Raw genomic sequence first — 21666 nt, 5'->3', positions numbered from 1 at the left:
ACCCTAGATTCTACAAATGGATTATTCAGAAAGCACTAGAAAACTCTGGGAGCTAAAGAAATTCCTAACTCACAATATTCCTATTTGATATACCCTCTAGTCAGAGAAGATTGTTTATAATATCACTACAACATTGAGGCTTAGATGTTGACAGTCTTAAAATAAGTCACATATTGCAAAGATTTTGCTCTCATTATAAATAGCAAGCATCTGAATACATACCCTGAGTATGGCCAACATTTAATGCCTTATACACAGTGCTCTGTGGTCTCTATGATGTCTTGAACATGCCCTTATGATTTAGCATCAACAAAATTGGTAGCATCACCTACCATATTCACCATACTTCACTGCAGGAAAAGTCTGTTTCTCCACTCTGCTGATTTTGAGATTCTTTTGGACAATGGAACTTGAGCAGACATTATATTATACCACGTGCAAGCGGAATTTTTAAATGCACTAGTGTAGTTTGTCTCACTTCAGCTCTAAGAAATTTTTTTGTATTATTTCTTTGCTGGTTCTTTCCCTTTCCTTTTTTTTCTATTCCCTTCTTCTGCAACTCCTGTTAGTGGGATCATTGATCTCCTTCATTGATTCTCTAATTGTCTTAAGTCATATTTTTCATCCTACTGCCCTACTTTTTTTTTTTAACTTTCTGAGAATCTACTCAATTTTGTATTGTAATCCTTCTATTGACTTAAAATCTCAGTGTGGACAACTGGGTAAAGTGCATCATCATTTACTAAGATTTCTATGACTGGAGGAGGAACAGTTTTGTGAAAGAGAGAGGTAAGGGTTCTATTTCAGAAGTATTAAATTTGGTCACTCCTAGAGAGAGTAGTGAAGGCAAAGAATTTGGACTTAGATTTCAGGTCTTAGTAAGAGATAAAAATGTGGCTGTCATGAGCATCTACATGGTATTTAAAGCCAAGAGAATTGATGAGATCACTGAAGGAGAGAATGTGGTTAGAAAGAAGAAATCCTATAACCATGCCATCAGAAGATCCAAGAATTAGAGCTTCGTAATTCATAATTAGAATTATGAGATAGCCAGAACTTGATAAGGAGTTATGAGTAAGGTAGTAATTAATATTACAGAAACCAAGAGATGTGGGTTTGAATAATAACAAATCAGAGACATGTCCACTGCACTGGCCAAATGGATGTCAGTAATGCACTTGACACTGCTTGTGTCAAGCCTACTAAGCTGATGAGCCTATTAAGCTCATCATACTTGTAGGACTGATGAGCAAAAGACATCTCCTTAGAGAAAGTTTTGTGAAAAGGAATTAAAAATATATGGCTCTCAACGACTTTTGTGCCAGTGAAGGTTTTTAGTCTTTTCCATAGCTTTTCTTTTACTCATACAAACATGAAAGAGAACATATTATTTCCTGGGCTAGTAACTAGGGTTCTTGCCTTTACAGAGATTAAAAACTTCCAGCAAAAGATTCTGTCCCTTGAGCAATGTAACTTGAACCAACTTGTTAAGTGCTGTAATAAATGTATGTTCAATTTGCTTTCTGACCATAAAAGAAGAGAGCAATCAATTTTCCCTAAGTAGGTTAGGGAAGTTTCCACAAAAAGGTGACATTTTTGCTGTACCTTGAAGGATGAGTATTATTTTTTCTAGGGAGACAAATGAAGGTAGAAGGAAAAAAAAAAAAAAACATACCAGGTAGGAAAAATAGCATAAGCAAAGTTCTAAGAGAGTGAAAGTCAAAACATGCAAGCTGAAGAGTCCATGGGGATTAGGGCTCAATGAAGAAATAAGAGAATTATTATTGGGTGACACAGAGAATAAGGCAGGAAATTAGGGTAGAGGAGAAAGTAGTGTCTAATTAAGAAGGATCTTATATGCCCTACTAGTATATAATAGTATAAAAGCACTATCCTGTGATAGCAGTAGTTGGTGTTTATAGAGCATTTGCAATGTATTTGGCATCATGACAAACAGTTCCATGTATTATCTGTTAGAATCATCCAAAAATCCCTAGGAGGTAGATGTGTCTGTGTTCCATCTTAAGAACAAGAATGTATCACAAGGCTAATGCAGTGACATGCTCCAGGTCATTGTATTAGTCGGGAAAAGCCCAGAGCTGTAACAAATAAACCTAGTATTTCAATGACTTAACCCAGTAAAGTTTATTACTCACTCACATAAAATCCAATCGCATGTGCACTAAAAGGCATCCCATACAAATATTCACGTATCTAGCCTCCCTATATGTTGTGGTTCTAATCTGTGAGTTTTCAAAGTGCTCTAAATTTACTTGATAAATGAGAAAAAGAATGCTGAAAAGATAACACCAACCATTACATACTTAGTAACTTGAAAGCTTTTCTGCATTATATCAACTATTTGCTAGTTCATTTCATTTTCCATGAAATATCAAAAGTTTGGTTAAGTGGCTGAACATGTGCTTGGGAGTGTGTCACAAGTAGAAATGTTTTACAATGTGTAAAAGCAACTGTCCCAGGCACTAAGAAGCCACTCCGTCTCATAAGGAGAGCAATATCATCAGGACTGTGTCACACAACTCCTAGACTTCTCCTGATGTTTGGTCTACCAAGGGGTGTCTCCTCTGGGCATGTGATGAAGGTCAGTACTTTCTCTGGGCAGAATATCTCATCTACTTCCTCCCTTCGTCTCCACATTTTCTACCTTGAACATTTCCATGGCATCTGCCACTTGCAAAATTGAGTGGGGACATCTGGTGATGGAGGAGCAATGTGTCACTGATACCCTCCTTCAGGAGGCTGAATTACGTCCCTCAGAAAGTTCAATGTTCACTCAGAACCTCAGAATGTGTTCTTATTTGGAAATAGAGTATTCACAAGTGTAACTAGTTAAGGATCACAAGACAAAATCGTTCTGGGCTTAGGATGGGCCCTCAACGCAATGACTGATGTCCCTATAAGAAGAAAGGACAAAGAAAGTCTGAGAGAGAAGACCATGTGAAAACAGAAGCAGTGGAAGTTATGTTGTCACAAGTGAAGCCACCAGAAGCTGGAAGAGGGAGGGAAGGATTCTCTCTTAGAGTCTTCAGAGGGAGTGTGGCTCTGACAGCACCTTGGTTTCAGGCTTGTGGCCTCCAGATTGTCAGAGAATAAACTTCTGTTGCTATAAGCCACCCAATTTTTAGTAAGTTGTTTCAGCATCTTTGGTAAACAAATACTCTGGCCTACAATAAATTTGCAAATTTGAACAAACTAGAAACCGCTGAGTTATTTTTTAATTTGTTTTTCCTTGGCACTTCATAAAATTAATCAGGCATCAATTTTCTATACATTTTACTATGAAATCTTTTGAATTTATACCATTCATTGTGACCCCCACCCCTCCTTTTTTTCTCATAGCTTAGGGATTCATTATCTCTGGCCTAGAATTGCAATATCACCCTTGTCTTTAGTTTCTCTGTCGATTCCATTGCAAGCACAGCTTCTTTTTCCTTGCAATCATATATGATCAGACTGTCCTTTCCCCAGGAGATGAGAAGTGATTGAGCCTAGCCCATATCGAAGCTAAACTAATAAAATAATGCTTTATAGTCTATAACTCTAGTTCTCTTTCAGCATAACAAAATACAAAGGTTATCTCCCAATTCCCCTAAACTTAGACTTCAAAGTATACATAGACAATCCTTCTCTTTCCTTCCTTCAGAACCTCCAAGGCAACAGGAAAAGATTGAAGGCAGGGGATGGTGTGTGTGTGTTGATATTCTAGGGCTGTTGTAACAAACTGCTACACACTTGGTGGCTTAAAACAAGAGAAACGTTCTCCCAGTTTTGGTGAGGAGATGCTCTGGGCATGCATTCAGAGAGACCTGTCTCCACGGCTGCCCCCACTTATTCCCTCCAGGACATTGAGCAGTGCACTTGAACTCACTAACCCCCAGTCTTTTATGCGTAAAATAAGGCTAACTCATTCCTAATCCATATGTTGGTTAAGGCAACTAAAGGAGACAATCCAGATAAACAATGTAGCTCAATAGATTGCAAGCATTCTGTGAATACTAGTTACTGGTAATATTTAGAACAGAAAATGCTCCATGAGTATTAGCTATTATATCAAAAGAGATAAAGGATCTGCCTTCATTTTTGTAATACACCAGACATCAGTGTGGGCAGAGTCTTATATGACATTCAAAATGAAATCGTAAGCTTTAGAGTCAGGCTGGGCCGATCTGAATCTCAGCGCCACTAGTAGTGTCTCAGACTACTTCATTTACTTTTTGTAAGTATTAGGATCCTCATATCTAAAATAAAATTGTTAATGGCACCCACCTGACAGGATGGCTATGAGTATTGAGTAAAAATAAATAAAGTGCTCCATATAGGCCTTGCACATAATAAGCAATTGCAAAATGATAGCTGCATTATTATTAAATTAAGACCATCATTTGTTTAGTGTCTACTAAGCATCAGACCCTATGCCAAGTCCTTCTGCAGATTATTTCCTTAAGGTCTCTGGAGGAATTGATGAGTTAAATACTGTCATAGTTGGGAAAACAGAACTCTTTAGTGACTGATTTAAAGTTGCAGAGTTAGTAAGGAGAGGATGGAGCGAGAGCTCAAGTCCACACAGTGTGGCACTAGAGCGGAACCTCCTAAACACCTAACTTCTTGTCGAGCATTTAATAGACTAGAATAGGACACACTGTCTGCCCTGAGCATGTTCACTAGAGAATTCTTGCAGACACCCATAGACTCATGTTGAGCAAGGGGTCCATAATCCAGAGGGCAGACTAAGTCAAGTGATTAGAACTTGCATCTGGTACTTGAGGGCTTTGCAGAGATTGAGGATGAGGCAGAAAACCGCTTTGAGCTATGAAATCAACAAACTAAACATTCAGGGGGAAAAAGTACAAGGACTTGATGTCCTCCCCCAAAAGAAGCCTGCATCCACAAAAAACATTAAGAGTGTGTAAAGCCACCAGATCACTTACTATAAATCATATTTCACTTTCCCAAACACATTAGCTGATCTTTTCCCTCAAGAAAATTCTTTTTGAATTTATACACTGTGGAATACCTTATTATTTTTTAAAAAATCAAAATAATACATACTGCATCTATAAATAAAATATAATTGAGAAGTTTTGGCATATGACAATGTTTTAATTATAGATTTAAAAAGTTATTGTTTATCTTCAGGCTAAAGAAGATAGGAAACAAAATAAATGTTTATAGTTTGAAATTGCCTTAATAAATGCCAGTAAGACCTTATTTTTAGGTATTAAATGAAGTGACATAAGCTTATTATCACATGTCAAAATATAAATCATATAAATTTCTCCTTGCTGCTTAACCAAATCGCTGTATTCCCGTTCTGAATTGTATATTTACAAAACTACCTCTTATTTATTCACAAACTGGCATTTTCTTTCATCAGGTTTCATACCTTTTAACATCATTACACATGAAGGAACCCTGAAACTATTCCCTTTGTTAATTCCCTATTTCTAACAGCAAGAACAAAGTTCCAATACTATTTGCCACCAGCTGAGTCACCTCCAAGTACCTTCAGGCAGTTGATTCCAGAGGCTTCTATTCATAAAAACCACTGAAGCCATCATGCAGCTGTACCCTGAGAGGTTGCCATAGCAACGCGTTAGCATGACCCAGCAAATGCAGATGCAAGTTTGGTCACATCCAGCACCGTCGACAAAAAGACAACACACAACACCCCACTCCACCCAGGATATAAAATCATCAATATGTGATCTTGGCAGCAACATCAAGGACAGCAATGTACATAGCCACTTGGCTATTGGTTCCAGTAGTCTGCGATTATCTTTGAATCCCCCCTTCTATTCTCACCTTCAATATCCAATCTTTGTCAACAATTTCCATATCTAAAATGTGTCCCCTTATCTCCATTTCTCTATTTCCATCACCTTGGACTAGAGGCCATTACAATCTTCCGTCCAGATGACTGTCACGATCTATGGTAGCCAGCCACTCTCCTGCGATATTCCAGACTCCCCACATCGCTCCAAGGATGAACTTCTTCACCCAGATGTTACTTTCTAAATACCACTCACCACTAAAGGAACCAGGTTTCGAAAGGCAAAACAAGATGTACTTGAAGTATTTGTTACAAAAAATTAAGAAACTGTCCAAACACTATTGGCAACATGTTGAAAGGACAAATGAGCCAGCTTGAATGAGTTCCCACTAGTCAAATATGGGACGATTTGAGATGCAAAATGAATAACGCCAGGATATATTTTAAACTGTAGGCAAAACCAGAATCTGTGAGTTCATACTGAGAATAAACAACTAAATATATAAATAAGTAAATGTTTTTTAAAAAATAAGAAATAAGTAAGTGAGAATGACAACTAATGTAAAAAGAATGGAAGAATTTTAAGAATCAACCATCTTGATAACAATTGACACAGGTAAGAATTGTCAATGGTGCTAAATATTGTTGAGTAAAAGCTTAATAGAAAATCAAATATTTACAGATTCTCAAAGTATCTCTCAGGAAAGGAAAAAAACTTATAAGCTTCCAATGAAGAAAACTGGCAGATTTAACCACCTTAAACAAATAAATAGTCAAAGGTAACATCACTTATTAATGGAACAAAGTGATACACAATATGTTCCTTAATGTGAGGCAGTCAGATCATAATTTATTGTTATTCCTGTAAAAGGACATCACTTCAGTAGTATTCCTAACAAAAATGCATTACCTGAATGTAACGATGAGGGAGCCTCAGACAGCCTCAAGTTGAAGAGCTTTGTGTTTGTTCCTGAACTGGCCTCTACTCTTCAAAATGCCAATGTCATGAAAGACAAAGACAGAGACCTCTTCCAGATAAAAAACAACAACAACAAACAAACAAAGAATAGATGGCAACTAAATGCCGAGTGTGATCCTGGAATTGATCCTGGACCCAGACCATGCAACTAATCACTGTAAAGAACTTTACAGACAATTGAGAAATTGAAACATGCCCTAGGTATTTGATAGTAGTGTGTCAATGTTATAATTACTAATTTGGTAATTGCATTAAAATTATATAAGAGAAAGTCCTTTTTCTTTGGAGATATTAAAATACTTTAGGGTAAAGGGTTATGATGTCTTTAACTCACATTCAGATGGCTCAGTAGTAATAATAACAGTAGTAATCATAATTGTTTTCTATGTAAAGAGAGAACACATATTATAAATCACAAATCTAGATTGAGGGTATAAAGAAATTCATTGCACCATACCTGCAAATTTTCAGATTAGATTTTCTTTTTCAAAATAAAAAGTCAAATATTTAAAAACCAATTTTTAAAAATATACATTTTTCTGGTGGCTTGTCTTAAACCCTTCAATAGCTTCCCATTTCTGTTATAATAAAATTAAATTCCTGAAATGCTCCAACCACCACTCCAGCCTCATGCAGAGCAAATCTTGTGATCACATATTCACTTTATTTCATTTTCAAGAAAGATCATTAGCATGATCTTTCATGCTTTATAAGTGTTTTTCTTTTCCCTGTTTGCATAGCTGGTTTTCTGTTAGTATCTATCTAGCTAGCTATCTCTCTCTCTCTATTTATCTATTATCTACCTCTCCTTTTCTTTTCCTTTCTTTTCTTTTTTCTATTTTATAGAGCTCCCAAGTTACTGAATGGCAGCTCATTAAAGAAATATCCTCTGACTAATCCACCTATATCCCCAGTTACCAGTATCAGAGGCCTTCACCTACTTCCTTCATAGCACTTTCAAATCTCACAAGTATTCAATTCCACATCTGTTAACTTATTTGTCAGTCATGTCCATTTGAATTTACCTTCATGCTTCAAAAGTCAGGAAATCCAAATACCTTGCTCACTGCCCTATTCCTACTGCAGTGCCTTCAGCAGAGTGGGGCCACCTGAAAGAATGGATGTATTTAGATATTCGCTTGCCAACTGCTGGTATAATAATTGGCAAGGCAAATAAGTATGGTCTCCCTCCGGTCCTGTCTACCCTACCTCTTTAATAGCTCAGTAGTTGCAAGGAAGCTTCTCTCTCTCTCCATCCTCTGACTCTAATGGTCTCCATAAAGTCATTCAGGAGGTCATCCCACTCTGCATTATAGGTTGGCTTGATAAATATAGGTCTAGTGCAGCCAACCCCTAATGCTTGACTTCTCTATACAACAAAGTGATTTTCCAGCCTCTGGGATTTGAAACTAATGCATCTAGAGATGGTGCATTTCACTTGTGAGTGTCTTTCAGGGTTAGAAAGTCTTCTCTCTTGGTTGTCCTGGTAACTACTATAGTTCTTGGCCCACTTTGAAAAAATTTAATCCCTCTTGTGTGTGATGATTATTCCAATATTTATAGGTAGCTCTCCCATCTCTGAGGTTTGTTTTTTGTTTTTCTCGGTTGGTCTTTTCTCCTTTGATCAGATGAGGAACATCTATCTCCATTTTTGAGAAAATTAAATGCATGTTTATTCTGTATTGGAATATTTTCTCAGTATCTTAAGTAGGGGGAGAGCATTTTCTCCATGGCCCTGCTCTAAATTAAAGCAAAAATGAAAAGAATATGATATCCAATGCTTCTTTTTAAGTCAGTCAAATGTGCCTTCTCCAAAAGAGCTAAGACTATATTCCCTTTCTGAGCTTTCTTGAAGGGTTTCGTCAGCTAATTCTTTCTCAAAATAAACTTTCTGTTATTGCAATTTGGTATACATAGAGTAAATGAGTGGCCACAGCTATGTGAAGGACACTAACATTTGAGACACACTTCATGTCAGTTACACGTTGGTGTGTCATTTCCTCCCTACATCGTACCTATCATCTAGGTATAATTATCATAATTTTCCACATTAGGAAATGAAGGGCTGAAACAATTTGTCCATGGCACACAGCTCATAAGTGATAGAGCTTGGAATTTTACCTTCATTTTATATCAGGCTTATTTTAATGAAATAAACAGACAAATTTAAGAAAAAATATTGTGAATAAATTATCCAGATACTGGTACTAAGTTTAACTAAAATTATAAAATAGGATGGATGTGTAACAAACCACTAACAAAAATTACTAAATGTAATTAAATAAAAAAATCTGGGAGCAGGGTTTGATCACAAGTGAAATATTAGCACATACTTTTCTAGTGGTTGGCTCAGGGGTGATGTTGGCAAGTAGGATTTGAGGAATGATAGTGATACAATATTTTTGGTGTTAATAAAACATTAAAATGAAAGAATTATCATCTAATCCTTTTAGCAAATTGGGTCCTTAAAATAGTGTTTAATATTGATCATCAGCCTTTAAAAGATTCTAGAATAATTTCAGAGAGTCCAAGAAATACAAACAGAAATAATGAAATTGGTAAAAAAAAAAAAAAAAAAAAATTGTATAATAAGGCACCAAAAATACTCCTAAATGAATTCAAGAATTAATGAACAAAATTGGCTTTTTATACCAAAACAAAATATACTAAAGGGTGACCTGATTAGAGTTTTGAAGGATTGAATGGGGTTGTTCTTTGCATCTGTGAGGATTTTAAAAGAGGTCTTAAAAAAGGGATCTTGTCATTAGATTTAAGAATAACTTTTCTATCATCAAAATGATATAATAGTGAAATAGATTGTCATGTAAGTGATGGAAAGACGTTCATAAATATTAAGAAAAGAATAGAAAATGGTTCGTTATAAATGCTTTGGGATTTTGAGGTCAGTAAACATGAGGCTAGACTATGACTGCCATTACAACCTCATTCATCTCCACTGTTTCTGGTGTAACAAATAATACTGAATTATTTGGAAGGAATCTTTGAAGAACATTCACCCAGGACATTCTCAAGTCTTTCCATTTTTGTTAGAATATGGGTGTCTTCTCTCCTATTCTCTCTCCCTCGCTCTCTCTCTCTCCTTCCCCGTCCTTCTTTCTTCTCCTTCTCTCTCTCTTAAATCAGATCACTTACTTTCTAAAGCTAAAAGGCACTAAGAAGGAGAAGGAAGTAAAAAACACCAGAAAAGTAGAATACAAAGTGTTCAGGGTTAGTCTAAAATGGAGAAGAAATATAACCAAGAAGTGATAAAAGGAATCCATCCTATAAATTGAACTCCTTTCTCTCAATTCTTTCACTCTACTCACTTTTTGGGGGCATGTCTCACCAAACATGGGACCACCTTACTCAAGGACACCCTGATTTAATCCACCCATTGTCTTAGAAAAAAAAAAGAAAACCCTCTCCCATTAAAGCTCTCCACAGAAGTCCCACTGCCTACATTCCTAAGATGAAAAATTATTGCCCACAGAAATAGTATAATAATATTAATATCAATGATAGTAACAAGTGGCTTCTGTGGTAGTCAAGGTCCCCTGAAAAACAGAGGTCAAGAATGAATCCAATTGCAAGAAAATTTTAGGGAAAACACCTGGGAAAGAAAATGGGAACCAAATTGGGAGAGGCTGGCAGTGCCACTGACCAAAAGGCATTTCTGATCCCATGTGAAGGAGAAAAGAGAGAAGGGAAGCATGGGTGCAAACATCTTAGACTGCAGAGCAGTTTTAAGGAAAAGTCAGCAAGATTGTTGAGGAGTCCCTGAGCCGAGTAGCCTGTCAGAAGGAGTTCACCCATCACCTGGTATCCCAGGAACAGTCTGTCTTGATATCTCTGCCACGTTCAGTCATTGGCACTTACCCACCATTAAATTTCAGAGACACCAGCCTATGCCCTAAATCAGTTTCACTTTCTTCAGTCTAAGATCTGAGAGGCATGTTCCCAACTGTCCACCAAGATTGCAGTTTCTCGTGTCCTAACTCTGTGCCACCTACTGTGTTCAATATTCTGAGATGAGTTGAATCTTTGCAGAATTTATCCAATACCTCATAGTGACTTAGTGGCAAAGAATGGATGTCAAGTCATGTCTCTCTGATTCACCAGCCTTGCTTTTAACCACCACCACCTAGTTCCCACTGGACTATTCTACTTCCCTATATGCCATATCATTCTGATTAACATTTAAAAAAATATCCAAAGAGCATAATCTAAGCTATAATTTAGAGCTATTTCTAAGTGATTTTCATTGTGAAAGAAAAGGAAAGAACAGTTCAATCTAACCCTTCAAATGCTTAAAAAGTACGCTTTGGCCATATGTTCTCTTTGATGAATAGCATAAATTCCTTTAATGGGTTTGTACAGAATTTGTGACTCAGCTCTTGCATTAATACTGCTTATCTGTATCTATATGTGCATTGACACCTCTCAACATCTATTACGCTCACATTGCTGACGTGTTGTTGTTGTGGATTTATCTTATTTCTGGAAGTCTTGAACAAAACCAGCATTTACCTCCTATGGGTACATTCCTCCTGCTGTCCTTAAGTGTGCTTTACTTTCATCCAATACTACTTCAATTTCTCATCTTATATTTTAGTGACTGTCATTGCTTTCATCACTTGCATGCCATCTTCATCTCATTTAGAAGTTCTATGAATGTGCTTTGCATCCCCTCTGAGCTTTTCAACGACAAACACTAAGTCCAAGCACCAAATTTGCAAATGAAAATTCTGCCAATTATGTGCTTTCCCTAAATATGCCTCTAAGTCTCTTCTGAAACATGGCTTGATCAACTGTCTAATTAATAGTAATTAGGTATTTTTTTCAATTTTAAAAATAATTTTTATTAAGATATTATCTACATACAATGAATCTAAGTTTTTAAAGTACATCTCTGTGGTTTTGGCACGCAAAAAACATCACATAAACACCACCACAATCAAAAGATGGAGCAGTCCCGTAACCTCCCCAAATTACCCTGTGGACCTTTGTTTTGAGCCCCTCCCCCTATCATCAGCTCCTAGTAACTACTTCTTTTTCTCTATCTCTGTAGTTTTGGCTTTTCAAGGATAGTATATAAATAGAATCATATGATATGCAACCTTTGTGTCTAGCCTCTTTCACTTGGTGTAATGAGATTCATCTATATAAACAGCTAGGGATAGTTATGATAGGAGAAAATTACGTTGCAGAAAAAATAATTTTGGTGCATTTATTTTGTTTAATATATAATTCATATGATTTTTTTGAATTCCTACCATGTGTCATACCATGGAGTTTCCACTTTCTATATATCATGCCATTTCATCCTTACTATAATCCAACTGTGACATTATTATGATGTCTATTTTATAGATGATAAAACTGACAATCAGAGAGTTTAAATAACTTGTCTGGTATAACAGTTAACAAATAAGTGTTGAACAATTCATATACAGAACTTCCAAAATTCAAAATTTATGCATTTTTAATTGCACTATATGTTCAATGTTAACTTCAGTTTAGAATATGATCTGAAATAACTTTCTTAATACTACTAAACATGAACTCTCATTTTTTAAGGCCAAACAGCATATTTCCATTTTTAATAATCATATAGAAAATGCTTTTTGTTAAATATAACTATTGGAAAAACTGGCAAGTTACAAAACTATTTTTATTCTTTTCTATGTTATATTGTTTCTCTATACTACATTGCCTGTTTTTAATGTTTCAATCTAAAAAGTTCTTCCTACTATTAATAGATCTGCTGTTTGTTTACAATCTGAAGCAAAAATTGGCCAGAGCTCTTTTACTTATATGTTAATTATATCAGCATAAAAATAATACATATGAGGATATTGCATGTATATACCAAATGGTCTAATATTCCAGCATTTCAATAACACAATATATTTGAATTGTGAAATATGGTATTTAAATCACATAAAAGAAAACTCATAGGTATCTATCAAATCCAAAAGTTATTTTATAAAAAGTTTGCATAAAATAAACATTTATCATAAAATTGAATATGACTTTTGTACAAAGAGCAAAAATTAAGAAAAAATATTTTAAATTTAGAATAAAAAGCAGAACACCTTTATACCTTTTCAACAATGCACCTTAGGAATTCACACAGAGCCTCCTTCATTTTTTCACCCCACTTCTTAATATCTCAAATAGAAATAGCTTTAAACAAACTATATCTATAATCCCCTTTGATATTATAGCTTGGACTTTAGAGTTAGGCATCATAAATTTAAATCTTAGCTCTGGCTTTATTTTGCACTTTTATTTTTTAGTCATGTACTTTGTCTTTTTGAATCCCATTCTCTGCCTAAATTTATTTTCTCTTTCTTTATTTTTATTACTTAAAAATAATAAACTCTATCCTTGGTAATTTTGTAATCTACATATTGGAAGAAGATAGAGAACTTAAAAATATGCAATCTACATGTATGCATATACAAACTGAACTTTCCTTGGCCTTGCAACTTTCCAGGTAGAAGGTCAAGAGTTAAAAGCAAATTTCATCAAATCCAGGCTCATTTGCACATTCCTATTCTCCAGTTCTCGGGACTTCATGGCCCTCTCCAAGATCTCCATGAATTCTTAGAGGTAGTCTTACCTACGCTGATAGATGAATGTGGTCTCTGCAATTCTCACACATAGACCCTTGGGCTCTGTTCTTTGCCCCTTCATTGCCATGGTTCTCTGCTACCCCATTTTGTCCTCAATACTCATGGTGCTATGATGGCTCTGCAGTCTTCCAGTTAAGCCATCCAAATAAGAAGTTGAACAGTGGCTCTCACCCTATGTGAGCACACATCTACGTGTATCTCAGTACTGAGTTATTTGGTTCCATCATCATCATAATAAAGTTAATTTTCCCTACATATATTCATATCATCCATGAATAAGGTGATGGGATGAATTGAGATATTGTCAGCCTCCCTGTGACCACAACCACAATTTCCTCCCAATCATGAGACCTTATCTCTGAATCTGCTTTGCCATGAACTCCTTATTAACTTAAAGCAAACTCTCAAGCCAGGAGAGCTGCCATTCTGCATGTAAATTTGGTTTCTGCATGTGCCCTCCCATGTCCACTGTTGCAGCCATCCACCTTTATCAGACATATCTGCATGTGTCTGAACTCAGAGTAAGGCCACAATTTTAAAGTTGTTTTTGGTGTTGTTTTACCTATAGTTGCATCTCTATCCATGTAAATTAACAGATACAAACAGGTATTTGGTGAGAGTCTGGGACATAGAATTACTAATCTCCACAAACTAAATATATCTAAGTCTCTGCCACATTCCAATTTAGATATCTTCTACAGAAACAAGGATTGAGCATTGATAGTCTATGCAAAATGCCGGGCATTATAGTTAACATATAGTGCATATTCAATATATCTATTAATAATTTTCTTTGCTTCTAGGAGGCAAAGATACTTCAAAGAATAAAGCACTTTTTAAAAAAAATTTAGTGTTCCTTCAGTTACTTTATCACATTGATATTCTCCAAGATAGTCATTAGATGTTTACTGAGTGAACAAATAAAGGTTAAGTAAGAAATAGAGGGAAAAATGCAATTATGCCTGCCTGAAAATGTCAACACTTAACTGCCTTGTGTCTAATTTTCTAAGATGTATAATGAAAACATCAAGGCAGATGATGTATTTCTCGATTCCCTATTTTTCAAAAGTATCCATCAATACATGAGTGGATTACTAAAATGTGGTATATGTATACCATAGAATTCTACTCAGCCACAAAAAACAGTGGTGATCTAGCACCTCTTGTATTATGCTAGGATAGAGCTGGATCACATTCTACTAAGTGAACTATCATAAGAATGGAAAAGGAGATGCCACATGGACTTACCATCAAATTGGTATTAACTGATCAACACTTATGTGCACATATAGTAGTAACATTTATTAGTGTTTGGAAGATGGGGGGAGGAGGGGATGGGTATATTTACTCCTAATGGGTGAGGTGTACACCGTATGGGAGCTGGACATGCTTGAAGCTCTGACTTGGGTGGGGCAAAGGCAATATATGTAACCTAAATATTTGTATTCCTGTAATATGCTGAAATAAAAAAATTTGGCTCAATTAGGTAAAACTTCAAAGCTATAGTCTAAGCTATGACTTTCAAAGCCTAATCAAAACTCAGAAAATGATTAAAAATACATTTTGCAAATGATTGACATTGTAATTAAAAAGGTAAAGTTATCAATTACATTAAAACCTATGTACTATATACCAAGATTTTTTTTAAAAAAGGAAACCTTATTTGACTGTAAAATGAATTTGATTCTTCTTCCTTCACCAAATGAAACATCATATTTGCTTTGAAATAGTGTACCTTTTCATTTTAAATTATTCAGAAAGGCAAGATGTATCTCTGGCATATTTTCATTATAAGTGTCCAAATAACTTTGTCTTATAAGAAATGTCATTTTAAAATTAACCATTATAAAAGATGAAGGAATTTAATATTTCCATCTCAAAGATGGTTTAAATATGCTGGTTTTTTTATCAAGACTTTGATATTATTATATCAAGTTTCTTATGTGATCAAGATCTCTTCATACAGGTTAATCATATTCTCACAATCACAGTAAATTTCATCAATCTTCTATAGCAGGATGAATGTAATAAACACTATGACAACAAGAAAATGCCTTCATAACCTCATTAACTAGACTCAGTCAGACACACAGGTGACTTTGGGTCTCAGGCCTTCATATTTGCCTGGAGCAGTGCCTGCAATTGATCTGATTTATTTTCTGTCATTCTGTGATTATATAAATCTATGTAGTTTATAGTCCTAATTGGATCTCTAGTTATAGGAGTACAGTTGGATGAGAAAGGCAAAGCCTTTCTATATACTTGCCTCCAAGGGAAAAACTTAAACTATACTTGTTTCTGCATAGAAGGTAAGAGTACTGTTTGTTTTATTATAGTCTACCTAGTGTCCAATATCCAACATCCATCACAAGTAAATAGACAAATGAAATTAAGGACTACATGACAATAATTTTAACCAGGTCACATGTTTTCAAGCATAAAAAAGCAATAAAAACATAGGTAAGTCAATTGAGCAGTGTCTTCATGTACATTATATTCACAAATATAATAAATTATTTTTAAATTAAAAATTAGGACTACTATAGAACTTAGAGAAAGTTATGTCTGTAGCAAGACCAGGGAACTTTTCCCCAATTTTCCCGTAAGTAGCTTTTCTTTTTGCTTTTTCTACTTCTCCCTCTAGAATATCTATGATTCTTATGTTCGGTCATCTTACATAGTCCTGTAATTCTTAAAGACTTTGTTCATTCTTCTTGATTCTTTTGTTCTTCATTTTTGAATGACTGAGTTAATTCAAAAGCCTTATCTTCAAGCTCCAAAATTCTTTCTTGTGCTTGGTCTAGTATGTTGTTAAATTTTTCCACTGTATTTTATATTTCACTAAATGATTATTTCATTTCTAGGAGTTATGTTTTTCTTTAAGATATCTATCTCTTTAGTGAATTTTTCATTCATGTCTTGAATTACTTTTTTAATTTCTTTATGTTGGTTTTTTACTTACTCATTGATCCTGTTGAGCTTGCTTGTGATCCATATTTTGAATTCCATACCTGACATTTTATAAATTTCTTTTTGGTTGGAGTTCCATTTCTGGAGAGTTAGTATGATCCTTTGAAGGTAGCAGAACAGCCTGTTTTTTCATGTTGCCAGAGTTTTTATGCTGGTTCCTTCTCATCTGGAATCCAAATAATTCAGAGGGGAACATATTTGTTCAAAAATGTTTTGCACATTTGGGATTATTTCTCAAGAATGTAGTATAAAATGTAGAATTACCAGGCTACAGGGAAAATGGCTTATGCAGGATAAATAGAAATGTGAGTAGATTTGGGTACAAGGATGGGAAGAGGAATACATTCTTCCCATGCAGAGAAATGGACATACCCAAGTTAAGGAGATGCTGGTCTGTAGCTGCCAAACAAGCTTGCCTGGACTGATTAAAGGTCTTAAAATGAGCCTTCCTCCAGAGTCAAAATTTATTTCATTTTATAATATGTGTAAAATCATATTAGAAATGCTGAGTGCTGCCACACATTGTAGATACAATAACACTGTAATTACTGGTAGTTATTGCTAGTTCAAGCTGCTGAAAATGACCTAAAAGCCCAGCTGCAGTAACAGGGAAACACAAAGAGGTATGCTGTTTATAGAAGACAAGAATTCTCTCAAGGCCTGAAGAAATGATGAATAGTCAGATTGCCTACTTAAGGTCACAGAAAATGATATAATTTCTGAGGTCTCACCAACTCTAAAATTCTGTGTGATAATTAATAGCAACATCATCTAATGGTTCACCCCACTATAATTTTGCTGGGCACCTGGCCAGTATAATTACTTCTACCTCAAGTTTTTTCATGAAATAAAATTGGCTATATACAAATAAATACATAAGCAAGCTTTTCAGCAGATAGGGTTTTAAGAATATTCCTTATAATTTGTATCTCTGTGAAAGAAAAGGGAAATTATTACTAAGGACAACTGATTCAAAGTAACAATATAAACATTCTAAAATCGTGCTGTTTTTATATGCTTTCAACTCTTGAGTGAATTGGTATCTTCCAAGCAGCCTGCAGCTGTAATAAAGGACCCATTAGATTTTTTTTATAAAGTTTACACTTTGTTTGCTAAGTACTAAACTGGGGAATAGTGACTCCATTGAAGCAAATAGTGCTTATCTTACCCCGTGGACCATTCTTCCCAATTACCCTAGCATAGATTTGTATTAAGGAGCTTAATGAACAGAAGCTACTATATATAGCATTAGTTGTCAGGGAGTACACAGACTGCATATGACTGTGTAGAATTACCAGGCAGCTTCAATCCCTAAATGCCCCCAAAGGAACCCTGTAGATCAAGTTTCTCAGTTTCCCCAGATTTCCTGCAATTCCAGTGAATAGATCAATTAAAACTTCCTCTGAAACCTATTCTATTGGAGTGTTCTAATATACTCATTTCCATAGAACTAGGGTGACCATTTACCCTGACCAACACAGTTTTATTGTCCCCATATAATTATTAATAGTGCCCAGTTTCACTAAAAAATTTGGATGAGAAATTATTTGCTCATCCTGCATATAAATGACCTTCGCAAATAGAGGATAAATTTAGAAATGTGAGAGCCACCACTCTCTACTCTATACATAGAGAAATGCTCAGTAAAATGCATTGAAAGAATTAAAATGCATATCTGAGCTCAAAAAGCAAGAAAGTGAAATATCCAAGTGCCAAAAAGAGAAAAGAAAGCTCACACACTTAAAGGTTAGAGTTGAAGCTTTATGGCTGGCTGCCAAGGTCCTGAGACTGAATATAAACCCAAGATATGGGGTTTTGATGCCTGGAATGGGATGAAATTTGTTATTAGAAGATCAGGATGGGGCTCCTTTCATTAAAATAAAACCTGGAAAAGAGTTGACTTGTCCACAAATGGTAACTGGAAAATTTCTACCAGCTGGTACAGCTCATTGGCACAAAGACCATATATGGAAACTGAAAGGCTGAAGAGAAATATGAGCACAGCATTTTTAGCACATACGTGTAGGTGCCACATTTACAACACACATGTGGAACAGAATCCTCAGGGAGCCATCCTCTGAAATTGCCCCTACCCAAAGATCTCCACAGCTCAGAGGATTTGCCATTTTCAAACAGAGGACAATTCTCATACAAGTTGAGTTCATAAATGAATGTCCTAAAAAATTTGAACAAGTCCATTACCAAGAGAGATTAATTAGAGATACAGCAAAATAGGTAGTTTAACTGAGGAACTCAAATGAGAAAGCTGAATCTATAAATATATGTAAATGGTTCAGAAAGATAAACTAATGCCAAACACAAAGAGATCATGATACAGAAATAATAATATTTGGAAGTGAAAGAAGTATAAATATTAAAAATAAAGAAAAGGTTGCAAAAATAATTTTTAAATCAACAAATAGGATAAAAGGTTGATTAGACATGGCTTAAGAGGTAATTAATGAATTGAGGATGAAATAGAAATAAGTTTAGATTGATTCCCAGGGGAACTTGAAAAAGGATAAAAGAAATAAGAGGATTCAGAGTGAAACAGGTTTGAATTTGAATTTTGAATCCACCATTTACTACCTATGACCTTGAGAAAGTCACTTAATCTTTATTTCAATTCCTCATTTATGTGCTCAGAACAATTATATATATATATATATATATATATATATATATATATATATATAGTACTGTATTCATAAAGATAAAATGAAATATATATATAAACCACACAATGCATTGCCTACACTGGGGATTTAGCTACTCAAGGAGTATTTTTCCCTTACTCTCTTCTCTTAACAACTACTTGCTGAATTATTGTCTAAGTAACACTCTTTTACAGTATAATGAATGTTTACCATGTATACCATTCTTTACATGCATTTACACAAGAACAGTTAAACCATATAATTTTGTATGATAGATAGATCCATTTTTATAATTTTAAAGTGAAATAGACAAAATAATTTAAATGCCTCAGGTCACAATAGATAGCAGAGATAGATATTTGACCTAGAAGTATTATATATTAAACATAACTTTATTAAACCCTGATTATTTTACATTTATCTTTCAGGAACCAACAAAGATGATCAATCAATCAATCAGTTTCCCTTGGTATAGGCTTGGCAGAGAGGTTCCTAAAAGTATCAGCAAGTGTCAGGTTCTAAAGCAGGCTAGGGCTTACGAGCACATCTCATAAATTCCACAGGAGTTCTCCAATACTACATTGCTAACTTACCTGACGTCGTTTTCTTGGACCTATGAAGGCTGAAATATAAACATTAAGAAATATCTCCAATTAAAGGTGGATCTGTTAAGAATAAATTCATGGATTGGACATGCAACTTGTTGATTTTATTGTTTTAGTTATTTCTTTTTTAAACGTGATAAGAAGACATTTTATACTTTATGTTCAGGGAAGGCACCACTTCACAGAATAAAATGAAATAGCACTTCATCACATCAGCCAATTTCAAGGAAATAAGAAAACTTTGCTTCCTTAATTTTTTAAAAAATGAATCTCTAATCGTGAGACTTTCTATGTAATTTCTAGGAAAGAAAAGATAGAGGTATTTTAACTCATTTTTTGAAAATTCAAGAGAAAAAAATAAGAAAAATAATAATGTAATCCATGAGATAATAGTTTAAACACTTGATAATACTGTTACCCATGAAAAAGATAATCTATGTCTTTTTTAGATTCAAAGCCCCTAACAGAGCTTGGTATAGCATAGATACCCAATAAATATTTGTTAAATAGTCTCAATGTAAGATTTTTTTTTCAGTTTGCCTTGAGGTCTTTAAATTAATTTTCCCAAAAATAATTAAAATAGAAATATGACCTTTCTTTTCTAATTTTAGTATTACCTCATAGTAAAACATGAGAATATATGTTCTGTCTGTTTTATGTACAGTTCTGACATATAAAACTGTCAGTTCATTTTGCCAGATAACAATAGCATATGTGAATGTTTGGAGTGATTGACAGCCGTGAGGACTCTGGCCTCATGGCTGGGTTTAGTGCCTGATAAAAGGGCCGATGCAACTAGCTAGACCCTTTTTGCCCTCTGTCCCTTCTGTCTCTTCTACCATGTGAGGACACAGCATCCGTCCCTGCTGGAGGATGCAGCAACAAGATGCCACCTTGGAAGGAGAGATTTGTCCCTCAGCAGGCACAGAATCTGCCTACGCCTTGATCTTGGACAAGCCTCCAGACTCCAGAATGGTGAGATATAAATTTATGTTATTTATAAATTATCCAGTCTCAGGTATTTTGTTATAGCAGCACAGACTAAGACAATCATCTTAATTGCAATAATGCTAATATTTATGTATCTAGTATTTATTGCTTTCAAAGGGAGTACTAGATTGAGAACTTCAGATATATGAAAAAATGAATTTTACACTTTTTAAAAATAGCTGATCAATATTGTTTCTCCTACCATGAGTATGATCAAGATTTATCATATTTGGGGGTTACCCTGACACAAGTACAAAACATCAGCTCAAACTGGGAAATACAATCATTTGCTATAACCTTTATGCATCTAATTCTGGACATTAACTTTTGTGATTCATTTACTCCATCAATGAGTAAATATCTAATGAGTGTTGGCTATCTATGAGACTCTGAGTTAGGCACTGGAAGTATACCTAGAGGTAAGAAGAGTCCCTATTCATACAGTTTTACTGTTGAATTGTGAGAGAAATAAGGAAACAAGTCATTGAAACACAATGGGATGAATCCTCTTTTTCCTCTTCTTCCTCCTCTTAATTTCCTCCTCTAGCTCCTTTTTATTTTATGGTGGTTTTGGAGTATTTATTGGACCTATGAAGGCTGAAATATAAACATTAAGAAATATCTCCAATTAAAGGTGGATCTGGGCCGGGCGCGGTGGCTCACGCTTGTAATCCTAGCACTCTGGGAGGCCGAGGCGGGCGGATTGCTCAAGGTCAGGAGTTCAAAACCAGCCTGAGCGAGACCCCGTCTCTACTATAAAAATAGAAAGAAATCAATTGGCCAACTAATATATATATATAAAAAAATTAGCCGGGCATGGTGGCTCGTGCCTGTAGTCCCAGCAACTCGGGAGGCTGAGGCAGTAGGATTGCTTAAGCCCAGGAGTTTGAGGTTGCTGTGAGCTAGGCTGACGCCATGGCACTCACACTAGCCTAGGCAAGAAAGCAAGACTCTGTCTCAAAAAAAAATAAAAAATAAAAAAATAAAGGTGGATCTGTTAAGAATAAATTCATGGATTGGACATGCAACTTGTTGA

The 21666-nt window shown here is 35.1% G+C and overlaps 1 long non-coding RNA gene across 1 annotated transcript in view; it reads left to right on the top strand.

The window, feature by feature from the left end:
* The window catches only part of LOC142872307 (uncharacterized), a 39209-nt gene extending 19519 nt beyond the window's left edge, over positions 1–19690 (top strand). The window contains exon 3 of the long non-coding RNA XR_012920515.1: positions 19464–19690. This is a non-coding gene — a long non-coding RNA (uncharacterized LOC142872307). The remainder of the gene's footprint in view (positions 1–19463) is intronic.
* Positions 19691–21666: the final 1976 nt, after the last annotated feature.

The sequence above is a fragment of the Microcebus murinus genome, chromosome 8, assembly GCF_040939455.1.
Source record: "Microcebus murinus isolate Inina chromosome 8, M.murinus_Inina_mat1.0, whole genome shotgun sequence".
Lineage (NCBI taxonomy): Eukaryota > Metazoa > Chordata > Mammalia > Primates > Cheirogaleidae > Microcebus > Microcebus murinus.
The sequence above is the reverse complement of the archived record's forward strand: the minus strand, read 5'-3'. Positions and strand labels throughout refer to the sequence as shown.